Source organism: Prionailurus viverrinus, chromosome A3 (genome assembly GCF_022837055.1).
Source record: "Prionailurus viverrinus isolate Anna chromosome A3, UM_Priviv_1.0, whole genome shotgun sequence".
In the NCBI taxonomy this organism is placed as follows: Eukaryota; Metazoa; Chordata; class Mammalia; order Carnivora; family Felidae; genus Prionailurus; species Prionailurus viverrinus.
The window spans coordinates 48,501,445-48,514,258 of NC_062563.1; positions in this window are offsets into that span (position 1 = coordinate 48,501,445).

The following is a 12,814-nucleotide window of genomic DNA, read 5'->3' on the forward strand; positions in this document are numbered from 1 at the left end:
ATTTTCATTTTAATTCAGTGCAATGTATTTTTTATTTCCATTGAAACTTCTTCTTTGGACCATGAATTATTTGGAACTGTGCTGTTTAGTCTCCAAGTGTTTGGAGATTTTCCTGTGATCTTCCTGTTATTGATTTTTAGTTTGATTCCATGTGGTCAGAAAACATATTCTGTTTGATTTTAAGACTTTTTTGTTAATTTGTTTTTGAGAGAGAGATAGAGACCAATTGGAGGAAAGGCAGAGAGAGAGGAAGACAGAATCTGGAGCAGTCTCGGCGCTGTCAACACAGAGCCTGATGTGGGGATCAAACTCACAAACGGTGAGATCTGAGGACCTGAGGTGAAATTAAGAGTCAGGCATTTAACTGAATGAGCCACCCAGGTGCCCCATAAGATTTTTTTATAAGTTTTTTTTTTAATTTATAAAGTGTGTGTTATGGCCCATAGTGTGGTCCATCTCAGTACATGTTCTGTGGACACTTGAAAAGAATGTGTAGTCAGCTGTTTATGAATGTTGATTATTCCTGTTGGTCAGGGAAATTGTCAGGTTCTTCTGTATCCTTGCTGATTTTATGCCTAGTTTTTCTATCGTTTGTTCCATCTATTGTTGACAAAGTTAAAGACAACTGAAGTCTTTAACTGTAATTATGGAATTAGGTATTTCTCTTTCTCAGTTCTATTAGTTTTGTTTCACATATTTTGAACCTCTGTTGTGTGGTGCATGCACATTTAGGATTGTTATGCCTTCTTGACTTTTTTATCATTACATTATGTACCTCTCTGTCTCTTTTAATTTTTTTTCTCAGAAGTCTACTTTCTCTGATATTTATATAGCCAGTCCTGTTTTCCTTTGCTTAATGTTTGCCTGACATATTTTATCCATCCTTTACTTTCAACTTTCCTACATGATTAGACTCAAAGTGAGTTTCTTTTGGACAGCATATAGTTGAGTGATGTTTTTACTTTTTTTTATTTTTTAAAATTTAATTTCTTTTTTTAATTTACATCCAAGTTAGTTAGCATATAGTGCAACAATGATTTCAGGAGTATGTCCCTTACCCATTTAGTCCATGTCCCCTCCCACAACCCTTCCACTAGCCCTCTGTTCTCCATATTTAAGACTCTCTTATGTTTTGTCCCCCTCCCTGTTTTTATATTATTTTTTCTTCCCTTCCCTTATGTTCATCTGTTCTGTGCCTTAAAGTCCTCAAGTGAGTGAAGTCATATGATATTTGTCTTTCTCTAACTGACTAATTTCGCTTAGCATAACACCCTCTAGTTCCATCCACATAGTTGCAAATGGCAAGATTTCATTCTTTTTGATTGCTGAGTAATACCCCATTGTGTATATATACAACATCTTCTTTATCTATTCAACCATTTGTGGACATTTGGCCTCTTTCCATACTTTGGCTATTGTTGATAGTGCTGCTATAAACATTGGGATGCATGTGCCCCTTTGAAACAGCATACCTGTATCCCTTCAATAAATACCAGATAGTGCAATTGCTGGGTCGTAGGGTAGTTCTATTTTTAGTTTTTTGAGGAACCTCCATTCTGTTTTCCAGAGTGGCTGCACCAGTTTACATTCCCACCAGCAGTCCAAAAGAGATCTTCTCTCTCTGCATCCTCACCAACATCTGTTGTTGTCTGAGTAGTTAATGTTAGCCATTCTGACAGGTGTGAGATGGTATTTCATTGTGGTTTTGATTTGTATTTCCCTGATGATGAGTGATGTTGAGCATTTTTTCATGTGTCGGCTGGCCATCTGGATGTCTTCTTTGGAGAAGTGTCTATTCATGTCTTTTGCTCATTTCTTCACTGGATCATTTGTTTTTTGGGTGTTGAGTTTGATAAGTTCTTGATAGATTTTGGATACTAACCCTTTATCTGATGTGTTGTTTGAAAATATTTTCTCCCATTCCGTTGGTTGCCTTTTGGTTTTGCTGATTGTTTCCTTCGCTGTGCGGAAGCTTTTTATTTTGATCAGGTCTCAATAGTTCATTTTTGCTTTTGTTTCCCTTGCCTTTGGAGACATGTTGAGTAAGAAGTTGCTGCGGGCAAGGCTAAAGAAGTTTTTACCTGCTTTCTCCTCTAGGATTTTGATGGCTTCCTGTCTTATGTTTAGGTCTTTCATCTATTTTGAGTTTATTTTTGTGTATGGTGTAAGAAAGTGGTCTAGGTTCATTTTTCTGTATGTCGCTCTCCAGTTTTCCCAGCACCACTTGCTGAAGAGGCTGTCTTTATTCCATTGAATATTATTTCCTGCTTTATCAAAGATTAGTTGGTCATATGATTGTGGATCCATTTCTGGGTTCTCTATTCTGTTCCATCGATCTGAGTGTCTGTTCTTGTGCCAGTACCATACTGTCTTAATTACAACTTTATAATACAGCTTGAAGTCCGGGATTGTGATGCCTCCTGCTTTGGTTTTCTTTTTCAAAATTGCTTGGGCTATTCGGGGTCTTTTGCAGTTTCATACAAATTTTAGGATTGTTTGTTCTAGTTCTGTGAAGAATGCTAGTGTTGTTAATTTTAGCCATTCTGACAGGTGCGAGGTGGTGTCTCATTGTGGTTTTGATTTGTATTTCCCTGATGATGTGATGTTGAGTATTTTTTCATGTGTCTGTTAGTCATGTGGATGTCTTCTTTGGAAAAATGTCTATTCATGTCTTCTACCCATTTCTTAACTGGTTTGTTTGTTTTTTGGGTGTCAAGTTTGATAAATTCTTTACAGGTTTTAGATACAAACCCTTTATCAGATGTATAGTTTGCAAATATCTTCTCCCATTATGTAGACTACCTTTTAGTTTTGTTGATTGTTTCCTTTGCTGTGCAGAAGCTTTTTATCTTGATGAAGTCCCAAAAGCTCATGTTTGCTTTCATTTCCCTGCCTTCTATGACATGTCCAGTAAGAAGTTGCTCTGGCTGAGGTCAGAGAGGTTGCTGCCTGTGTTGTCCTGTAGGATTTTGATGGTTTCCTGTCTCATATTTAGGTCTTTCACCAATTTTAAGTTCATTTTTGTTGTGATATAAGAAAGTGGTCCAGTTTCATTTTTATGCATGTCACTGTCCATTTTTCTCAACATCACTTGTTGAAGAGACTGCCTTTTTTCCACTGGATATTCTTTCCTGCTTTTTCAAAGAAGAGTTGACCATATAGTTTTTTGGGTCCATTTATGGGTTTTTTATTCTGCTCTATTGATCTATGTGCCTATTTTTGTGCCATACCATATGTCTTGATGATTACAGCTTTGTAAGATAGCTTGGAATCAGGAATTGTGATACCTTCAGTTTTCTTTTTCTTTTTCAGGATTTCTTTGTTTATTCAGTGTCTTTTCTGGTTCCATACAAATTTTAGGATTGTTGGATATAGCTCTGCAAAGAATGCTGGTGGTGTTTTGATAGAGGTTGCATTAAATGGGTAGATTACTTTGGGTAGTATAGTCATTTTAACAATGTTTGTTCTTCTGATCCATGAGAATGGAATGTTTTACCAATTTTTTTGTGTCTTCTTCACTTTCTTTCATAATCTTTCAATAGTTTTCAGCATATAGATCTTTTGTGTCTTTGGCTAGGTTTATTCCTAGGTATCTTATTGCTTTTAGTGCAGTTGTAAATGGGATTGGTTCCTTGATTTATTTATTTTTCTGCTTTGTTATCGGTGTATATAAATGCAACAGATTTCTGCATGTTGATCTTATATTCTGAGACTTTTCTGAATTCATGTATTCATTCTAGAAACTTTTTGGTGGAGTCTTTCAGGTTTGCGACATAATGTATTATGTCATCTGCAAATAGTGGAAGTTTGACTTCTTCCTTGTTGATTTGTATGCCATTTAATTTTTTGTTGTTGTCCTATTGCTGAGGCTAAGACTTCCAGTACTATGTTAAATAGCAGTGGTAAGAATGGATGTGATTGTCTTATTCCTGACCTTAGGGGAAAGGCTCTCAGTTTTTCCCCATTGAGGATGATATTAACTGTGTGTCTTTTGTAGATGGCCTTTTTGGTGTTGAGTTATGTTCCATCTGTCCCTGATTTGTTGAGAATTTTTATCAAGAATGGATGCTGTATTTTGTCAAATGCCTTTCTGCATTTATTGACAAGATCATATGGTTCTTATTCTTTCTTTTATTAATGTGGTGCATCATGTACATTGATTTGTGAATATTGAATCAGCCCTACAGCCCAGAGTGAATCATACTTGATCATGGTGAATAATTATTTTAATGTATTGTTGAATTCAATATGCTAGTATCTTGTTGAGAATTTTTACATCCAGATTCATCAGGGATATAGACACAACCAATATCTACAGGTCTATGCCAATATCCCTGATAAGCTCTCTGTCCTTAACCAGGCCATCCCTCAGGGGAAACAAGTTAACCAGGGCTTGGCCTGCTGGGGATATTGTCAGATCCTCATTGACACTGGGAAGGGAACTATACATCTTCTATCTGGCTTTAGCCATGCTGTCCCCACCTATGTGGGGCGACAACAGGGGAGCCATTTGTGAAGTTCACAGATGAAAGGCACAGGATCACTGAAAGACAGATTTAACCCTGGGACTATAGAGCACTTCCCTCCCCCACACCTACCACCACACTCTTGAAGGCATGTTTACTATAGTTCACTTTACCCAAGACATTGAGTCTGGCTACCAAGAAAAAGTTGGAGTGACATCTCTAAGAGGCAACATGGGAGACCCCGCATCCATCATTCCACAAAGGGCATCAATTAGACAGCTCTCTGTGAACAAAAACACCTCTGGGATCCACTGAAGAAACTTCAACATCCTGAAACCCGCCAGTACCACACGGGAAGGGTAGGAACACAGCTCTTTCTTACCAGCATCATCTCACGCCCATAGCCTGTATGGTTCAGCTGGAAAGGGTTCCCTTTGCTGAGAAAGAACAGTTTAAAAGGCACAAAGAAGCACATGTAATGACTTCTTAAGTATATGAGAAAATGCTGAGTGCAATCCAGGATACAGCAGCTGTCAAAAGGCCAGCATGAGCTATGCTTAAAAATCAATGTTATCTTCAATATTATCAATATTATCACAACACCAATTTAATTATTTAATAATTTATTCAATTATTATAAAAAGTAATAATGATTTCCACAGCACCTGTTAGACTTGGTTAGGATGGTGGGTGAGCAGAATTAAGTAAAGCCTTTCTAAATTTCTGTTGTTTGAATAGAGGCTAGCATTATTGATAACCTAGTGACAAAACAAAAGGCATATGAAAAATTACATTTCTTTCCTTATTTTTTTTTGGAGGGGCTTAAAAGAACACTTATTTTTACCATGTAGTTCTGGGGCCAGAAGTCCAAAATGGATTGGCAAGGCTGTATCTCTTCTGGAGGCTCTGGGGGAGAATTCATTTGTTTGTCTTTTCCATTTTCTGGAGGTCACCTGCATTTGGCTCTTGGTTGTCTCTCCCATCTCCAAATTCAGCAATGCAGCATCCTTGCACCAACCTTTTCTTCTTTCACATCTGTCTCTGTCACATCCTCACTTGTTCTCTTGCCTCCCACTTTCCCTCATAAGCAGTCTTGTGTTTACATTGCACCTGCCTGATAATCTGGGATAATTGTCCCTTTCAAGATCTTCATGAGTTATATTTCTTAATACATAAAACCAATAGAAAAGAATTAAATTGAAAAATTTCTAATTACATTCATGATTAAAGAAAATAAAATAGCTGTGTAAGGATTAAAAGTGTACCCATTAGAGATCATAAAAATGTGAGTGGATTAAATTCCTTCTTCAAAAGCAGATAATTTCATATTTTTAATGTCCAGAAATATAACATTTACAAGAGATAACTGTCAATCGAAATGACAAGAAAGATTGTAGGTGAATAGATGGATGAAAATATGACACAGGAACTAGAATAGATGCTGGTTTAGAAAGTTTTAGAAAATGCAGTGAGGAAGAACTGGTGCAAATACTAGCAAATAGGTTAAAGAAATTTCTTTTTGTATGACTGTTTTTCCGGAGAATCTAAGAGAGTCTGGTGAAAAATATACCCAGTCACTGGACCTGTATAAGTTATCTGAGCAGGTGTGCACCCCACCATCCATGCTCTGTGGAAGCCCAGCCCTGACTGTCATGTTTAGAACAGTGTGACTATGCAGGAGACCTTAGAAAATATCTCTTGACAATACTTAATGTCATAAAAGATGACTCATCCTGAAAATGTAGTTAATTCTTAACTTAAATTCACCCCAAATTATATATATGCTTCAAAATAGAGACAGCAGAAGTCAGAAGAACCACCAGATGGCACAGACACATCCCCAATGATAGTGGGTGTCTGTGCAGGTACCTGTCCCAGCAAGTGAGAACACGCAGCCCTGAACCAGAAAGGCCAAAAAGGGAGGCACCCAGGTAGAGCCTGCCACCCTCCTGGAGTGGGTTTGTGGGACCAGGAACCATTTTTCAGGAGGTTCCAGCCCATTGTTGAGGATTGACTGTGGGTTAAAGATAGGTGAAGGAGCAGGAACAGAGCCCAGCCTCCCCTTCCTCAGGAAGGGGATGAGGAACATCCAAAGCCTTGTAAGGTACAAGACACATGTCTGTATTTTGGTCTCTGTCCTAGTTTTTGAGAGCTCCCAGGCCTCACCGAATCCCTAACCTTGACTCAGAACTGTCCTCTTGTTCCTACTTGCTTTCCATTTGGTTCACACTTTCCTCCCTGTTTCTCTTTTCCTCTTCTCTCATTTTCTTTTCCACTTCCTTCTCATCTCTCCACTGGCCTTGATGTGGGAACAAGGTATATGTCAATCACTAAATCCATGTACAGAAGCTTATCTTCCTGGTTTTGGGAATTTAATGAGTTATATACACTGCTAATGTTCTCTCTCTCTCTCTCTTTCTCTGTCTCACACACACACACACACACACGAGATTGTTTTACAGTGCTTGAGGGAGTTTCTGCTTATTACATTTGCATGCATGGTGACTATGTGATTTTTCAAGAAAATATTTAAGCAATAAATTGGATATGTGCAAAGAGATATGCACAGAATGATCATTATGCTGCTAATAATACTAGCAATGATTCAGATGACATGTGTTCAGAATAGAGGCTAGACTAAATCAATCATGGGACATTATTCAGCCATCACAGGTGGAAAGGTCTTGTTTATATGATGGGGAAAGAGGGAGATGGCAACAGACAACAGACCAATGAACAAATGAATACGATTGTTTCCAGTATTCATAAGTGCTAATAGAATGGGTTAGTGGGTTAGAGATTGATTGGCAAGGGGGTAGGAAGGGTGAAGACTACCCAAAACCGGTGTATCATGCAGATACCTGACATTCCATTTGCCCCACATTCAACTGTCATGTTTCCTGCCCAAACCTTCTCCAGTCTCCACCTTAGCTCATGACACACCATCTGCTGCATAAGCCACTTATCTAGGGTCATGTTTGACTTTTGATTCTTCTTTTTCCAGGCCTGGTTAGCTCAACCAGCTCATAACTCCAGGCATTACTTGCCCTTTTGTTTGCTTATACTCCAGCAGCAGCCATCTCCTACCAACTGCAATATCCCAACAACCTTTTCACTGAGAATCCAACCTCTGCCACTTTTGTTTTATTTCAATCAATCATCTCTCATCATAGAGAGAATATTTTAAAAATTAGAAATCACCTGGATCAAAGCAAGAATTCCTAAGTCTCTTAATGCAGCATCTTGAGAATTCACCAATATTTGAAGGGTCCTTGTCTAAGAACTTGTCTCTAAATTATCAAGCTCTGAAAGAGAATCTTTACTATGAAGCTGGCAAACTCCTTGCCATTTCCTTGGTTCATGGTAGTCCTTCACCTGGTTTCTTTTCTAAAACCTTAACTGCCTTGCTTATGGACCAGAAAATACCCAACCAATTTTAGACGATGTTTCAGACTTTGGCGTGGTGCAAATGATAATCAGGGTAAATACTGCAACAACTGTGGCTGACTTAAACTCAATAGTAAATGAATGCTATAACTATCTCGAGCTTATTGGATGTCTAAGACTTATAACATCAATAAGTGACAAATACATGTTGGCAAAAGATACACTAGTTTACCATGTAATTAAGAGAGTCCAAGCACCCTTTGAAAGTTTTAAGCAGGGTCTGAAAACTCTTGGTGTTTTGGAGAAAATTCAGACTTACCCAGAAACACTTTATAGCATCTTCTGTCATAAACCTGAGAATCTTTCTGCAGAAATCCTTAGTGATCTTTTTTACAGTCCGCACATTATCCAATGTACAGTCTTCGGGGTTTTGGAACAGTTATTTACAGGCTGTTGAGGATGGTAAATCTGCAGTAACAATGGAAGACATTCTTATTTTTGCAACTGGTTGCAATTCCATTCCACCTGCTGGATTTAAACCAACTTTCAATTCAACTTTCAATTGAGTGTCTTCATATGAATTTTCCTGTTGGAAACAAGTGTAATAACTGTTTAGCTCTTCCAATCACCAATACATATCAAGAATTTCAAGAAAATATGGACTTTGCCATAAAAAACACTCTAAGACTAGAAAAGGAAGAAAGTACTCACTACCTTGGACATTAAATGTTTTGAACAAAGGCATCCTTCTTTAAAAGCTGCTATTGATACTTTTTGTTTCAGAAATCTGTCCATCATCATTTTTGAACAAACTTGTCAGCTTCTTGGCCCAATAAAATTTATGATATGAACATTAAAAAAATTAGAAATCATACCATGGCAGTCCTCTATAACGCCATATTTAAGCATCTATTGTTTTGTTTTTCAAGTTTTTGGATCATCCAACAGGCAAAGCACAGTTGTGGGAAGAGGGACAAATGAGGATTTGAACAACACATGGTGGGACAGAGGGATAAAGGAGGTAATTGAATAGATGGGGCTGCTAACACCCTTATCTTATGGAGATAGGTTCAAAAGAAGTTCCTGGAAGTTGACGAATCAAAAGAGGTTTAATAATATTTTTAAACTTATACAAGTAACAAGTAGAATATCTATCGATTGATCCATCAATCAGTCCATCCATCAATCGATCCGTCCATCAGTCCATCAATTGATTGATCAATTGATCCATTGATCCATCCATCCATCTATCCATCCATTCATCCATCCATCCAATGAGCAGAAGGGGAAAGATAAAGAGCTAGCATGTGCACCAAACTCTCATCTTTTGTATCAAGAACTCACAATATCTTTTATGAGTCATGTGGAATGGAACTGAGAGGTTAAGAGTGGATTAGGCACTTGCTTTTCTGCATCTTAAGGTCTTCTCTACATTTATTTTTACTATGGAGCTTTTAAATTTTTATAGAAGTTATTACACTTTATTATTAGTTCTATTTTATTATTAAGAGCTAGAGCATTATGGAAATAATTAACTTAGAATATGATGTTCCTGGGGCACCTGGGTGGCGCAGTCGGTTAAGTGTCCGACTTCAGCCAGGTCACGATCTCGCGGTCTGTGAGTTCGAGCCCCGCGTCAGGCTCTGGGCTGATGGCTCGGAGCCTGGAGCCTGTTTCCGATTCTGTGTCTCCCTCTCTCTCTGCCCCTCCCCTGTTCATGCTCTGTCTCTCTCTGTCCCAAAAATAAATAAACGTTGAAAACAAAATTAAAAAAAAAAAAAGAATATGATGTTCCTGTGTATTCCCATACATCAGGCACTGGCCTATGAATGGTTCAAAACCCTAAAATTTCCTTTTCTTTTTTTTTTTTGAGTTTGACAAATCATGATGTATTCATAACAAATCCAGACCTTTCTCTGCTTAATGTTTTACACCTTGCTTATTTATATAGAGCAGATATCATTCCTTGTTAATACATGCCCATGCTTTGATTGATTTTTTTAGATCTCATTTCATAGATATTACATATTTTTTAGTTTATTAAGTTTTTATCATAATTCCAGTGTAGTTAACATATAGTGTTATATTGGTATCAGGTGTATTATATAGTGATTCAACAATTTCATACAACACTCAGTGCTCATCACAAGTTCACTCCTTCATCTCCATCATCTGTTTCACCCATCCCTCCACCCACCTCCCCTCTGGTAACTATCAGTTTGTTCTCTGTGGTTAAGAGTCTATTTCTTGGTTTCTCTCTCTCTCTCTCATTAATTCTTTCTCTTTTTTTCCTTTGCTTGTTTGTTTTGTTTCTTAAATTCCACATATAAGTGAAATCATATGGTATTTGTCTTTCTTTGACAGATTTATTTCACTAAGCATTATACTCTAGCTCCACCCATGTTCTTGCAAATTACAAGATTTTATTCTTTTTTTATGGATGTATTATATATATATATATATCTCACATATTCTTTATCCAGTCATATATATATATATATAAATATACACACATATATATGTATATGTATATATATACCTATATCGCACATCACATCTTCTTTATCCAGTCATTTATTGATGGACACCTGGGTTACTTCCATAATTTGGCTATTGTAAATAATGCTGCAATAAATATAGGGGTGCGCATATTCTTTTGAATTAGTATTTTTGTATTCTTTGGGTCAATACCTAGTAGTGTGATTACTAGATTTTAGGGTAGTTCTATTTTTAATTTTTTGAGGAATTTCCACACTGTTTTCCACAGTGGCTGCAGAATATTAAACATTTTATTTAGTAGTCTACTATAGATACATATTTGGGCTGTTTTCCTCATGTCTTTTTTTTTTTTTATTAAAAACTGTAATACAGTGAATAATTTTCAATTTTGTGCTGATAGTAAAGTATTTCTGTGAGACAATGTCCCAGATTGTGGAACACTGTGCTGAATAATATGTAACTTTTAAATGTTTAACAGTTATTGCTAAATCACTGTTAACAAAGACTGTTTGATTCCTACTCTGTCAGTGCGGATGAAGGTGCTTTATCAACAGAGCATTGTCATTGTGTTTAATTTTCCCCCCATGTATGGGAGAATAGTGACATTTCATTGCTGGGTTAACTTGAATTTTTATTGTTGAAGTTAAGCTTATTTCCACATGAGTATCACAGACATATATATTTCCTTTCTGTGATTTGTATGTTCATGACTTTTTTTCTGAGTTTCCTATTGGATTCTTGTCTTAAAAAATTACTACTAAAAGCACTTTGATATTATGGAAATTAAAATTTACTGTGTCACATTTGTCAAATTCTTAGCACTCGTCTTACTTCCTTCCCACTAAGATGACTATAATCAAAAAGACAATAACCAGTTTTGGCAAGGATGCACGGAAATTAGAAACATTATATGCTGCCGATGGGAATGTAAAATGGTGCACCCACTTTGGAAAACCATCCAGTAGTTCATCAAAAAATTAAATATAGAGTTACAATGCAACCCAATAATTCCATTCTTAGGTATATACTCAAGTGTCCATACAAAAGCTTAGAATAAAGATTCATAACAGTATTATTCATAATAACCAAAAATTGGTGTTAAAAGGAAATTCAATGAATAAGTTTGAAGGTCTAATTGGATTTACTAAATGATTCATGAGTTAGGCATTACCTGTCTAAAAACTAGAAGGGAACTCTGCTGAGTTAAACAAACAAATAAACAAGTGTTTTTAAAGGTAGAGGGCAATAGAAGAAGAAGAAGAAGAAAGAGGAGGAGGAGGAGGAAGAGGAGAAGAAGAGGCACAAGAAGAAGGGAGAGGGAGACGAAGAGGGGGTAGAGGAGGATGAGGGGTAGGAGAAGAAGAAAGGAATTTATTTGCAAGGAATAAGTTTAAGCAAAGTCGCCCTTCTAAGGAAAAAAAAAGGGGGGCCTATCAGTTAATTTCCTAGTGCTGACCAGGAAATTCCATGTTGACTGGTTAAAGATTCCATCTCTATGTGGTTGAAACTGTAGTTAGGTTAGGTATTAAGTCTTGGTTTACTTACTTGGGGCCTTAACCTAAGTGATGATATTTGGACCTGTGGTTTTCTTTATAACAGTAGAAACAATCAAAATGTGCACTAATTGGTGAATAGATCAATGAAATGTGGTGTACACATACAAGAGAATATTACTTGGCAATAAAAAGAAATGAAGTAGCAAGACATGCTATAACACGAATGACTTGAAAAAATGCTAAGTAAAAGAAGCCATGACCAGTAAAATGTCAGGTATCATATGATTCCATTTATATGAAATGTCCAGAATAGGTAAATCAATAGAGAAAGAGATTAATGGTTGTCTAGGGCTAAAGGGGGTCAAGAGGCTGGGGTGACAGCTTAGTAGTGCTGGGTTTCTTTTTGGGGTAATGAAAATATAAACTTGATTGTGGGTTTGGACATTAAACTCTGTGAATATGCTACAAACCACTGAATTGTTTACATACATGGATGAATGATATGGGAATTAGATTTTGATAAAGTTGTTTAGAAGACTACCCTACACATGAGGAGTGAGCCCAGATGCATCCCAGTTGCACTTTGAACACAAAGGACACTTTGAGTGACAAGCACCCAGCTGGGCCTTTCTTCAAATCCTGATGCTGAAGTCATGAGCAAAATGACCTGTGGGTCCACGCCCATCACAGCATTCATCCACTCTCCAACCCCACAGCCCCTCTTACCTTATGAATACCACCTTCTTCAGAAGATATGGGGTCACAAATGCCTGGGTTCCTGTCCAGACCTATGGCACAGATGCCAGGTATAATGTGGATCAACAGAGGTGGCTACAGAGAGGCCTCACTACAAGCCAGTTGTTTTCTAACAATTGATGTGTGGCCAAGGGGAGAAATGGATTCCTTTTGAGTATATTGTCTGCTTGAATTCTTGGTTCACTTTGAGCCAAGCCAATGGGGAAATTG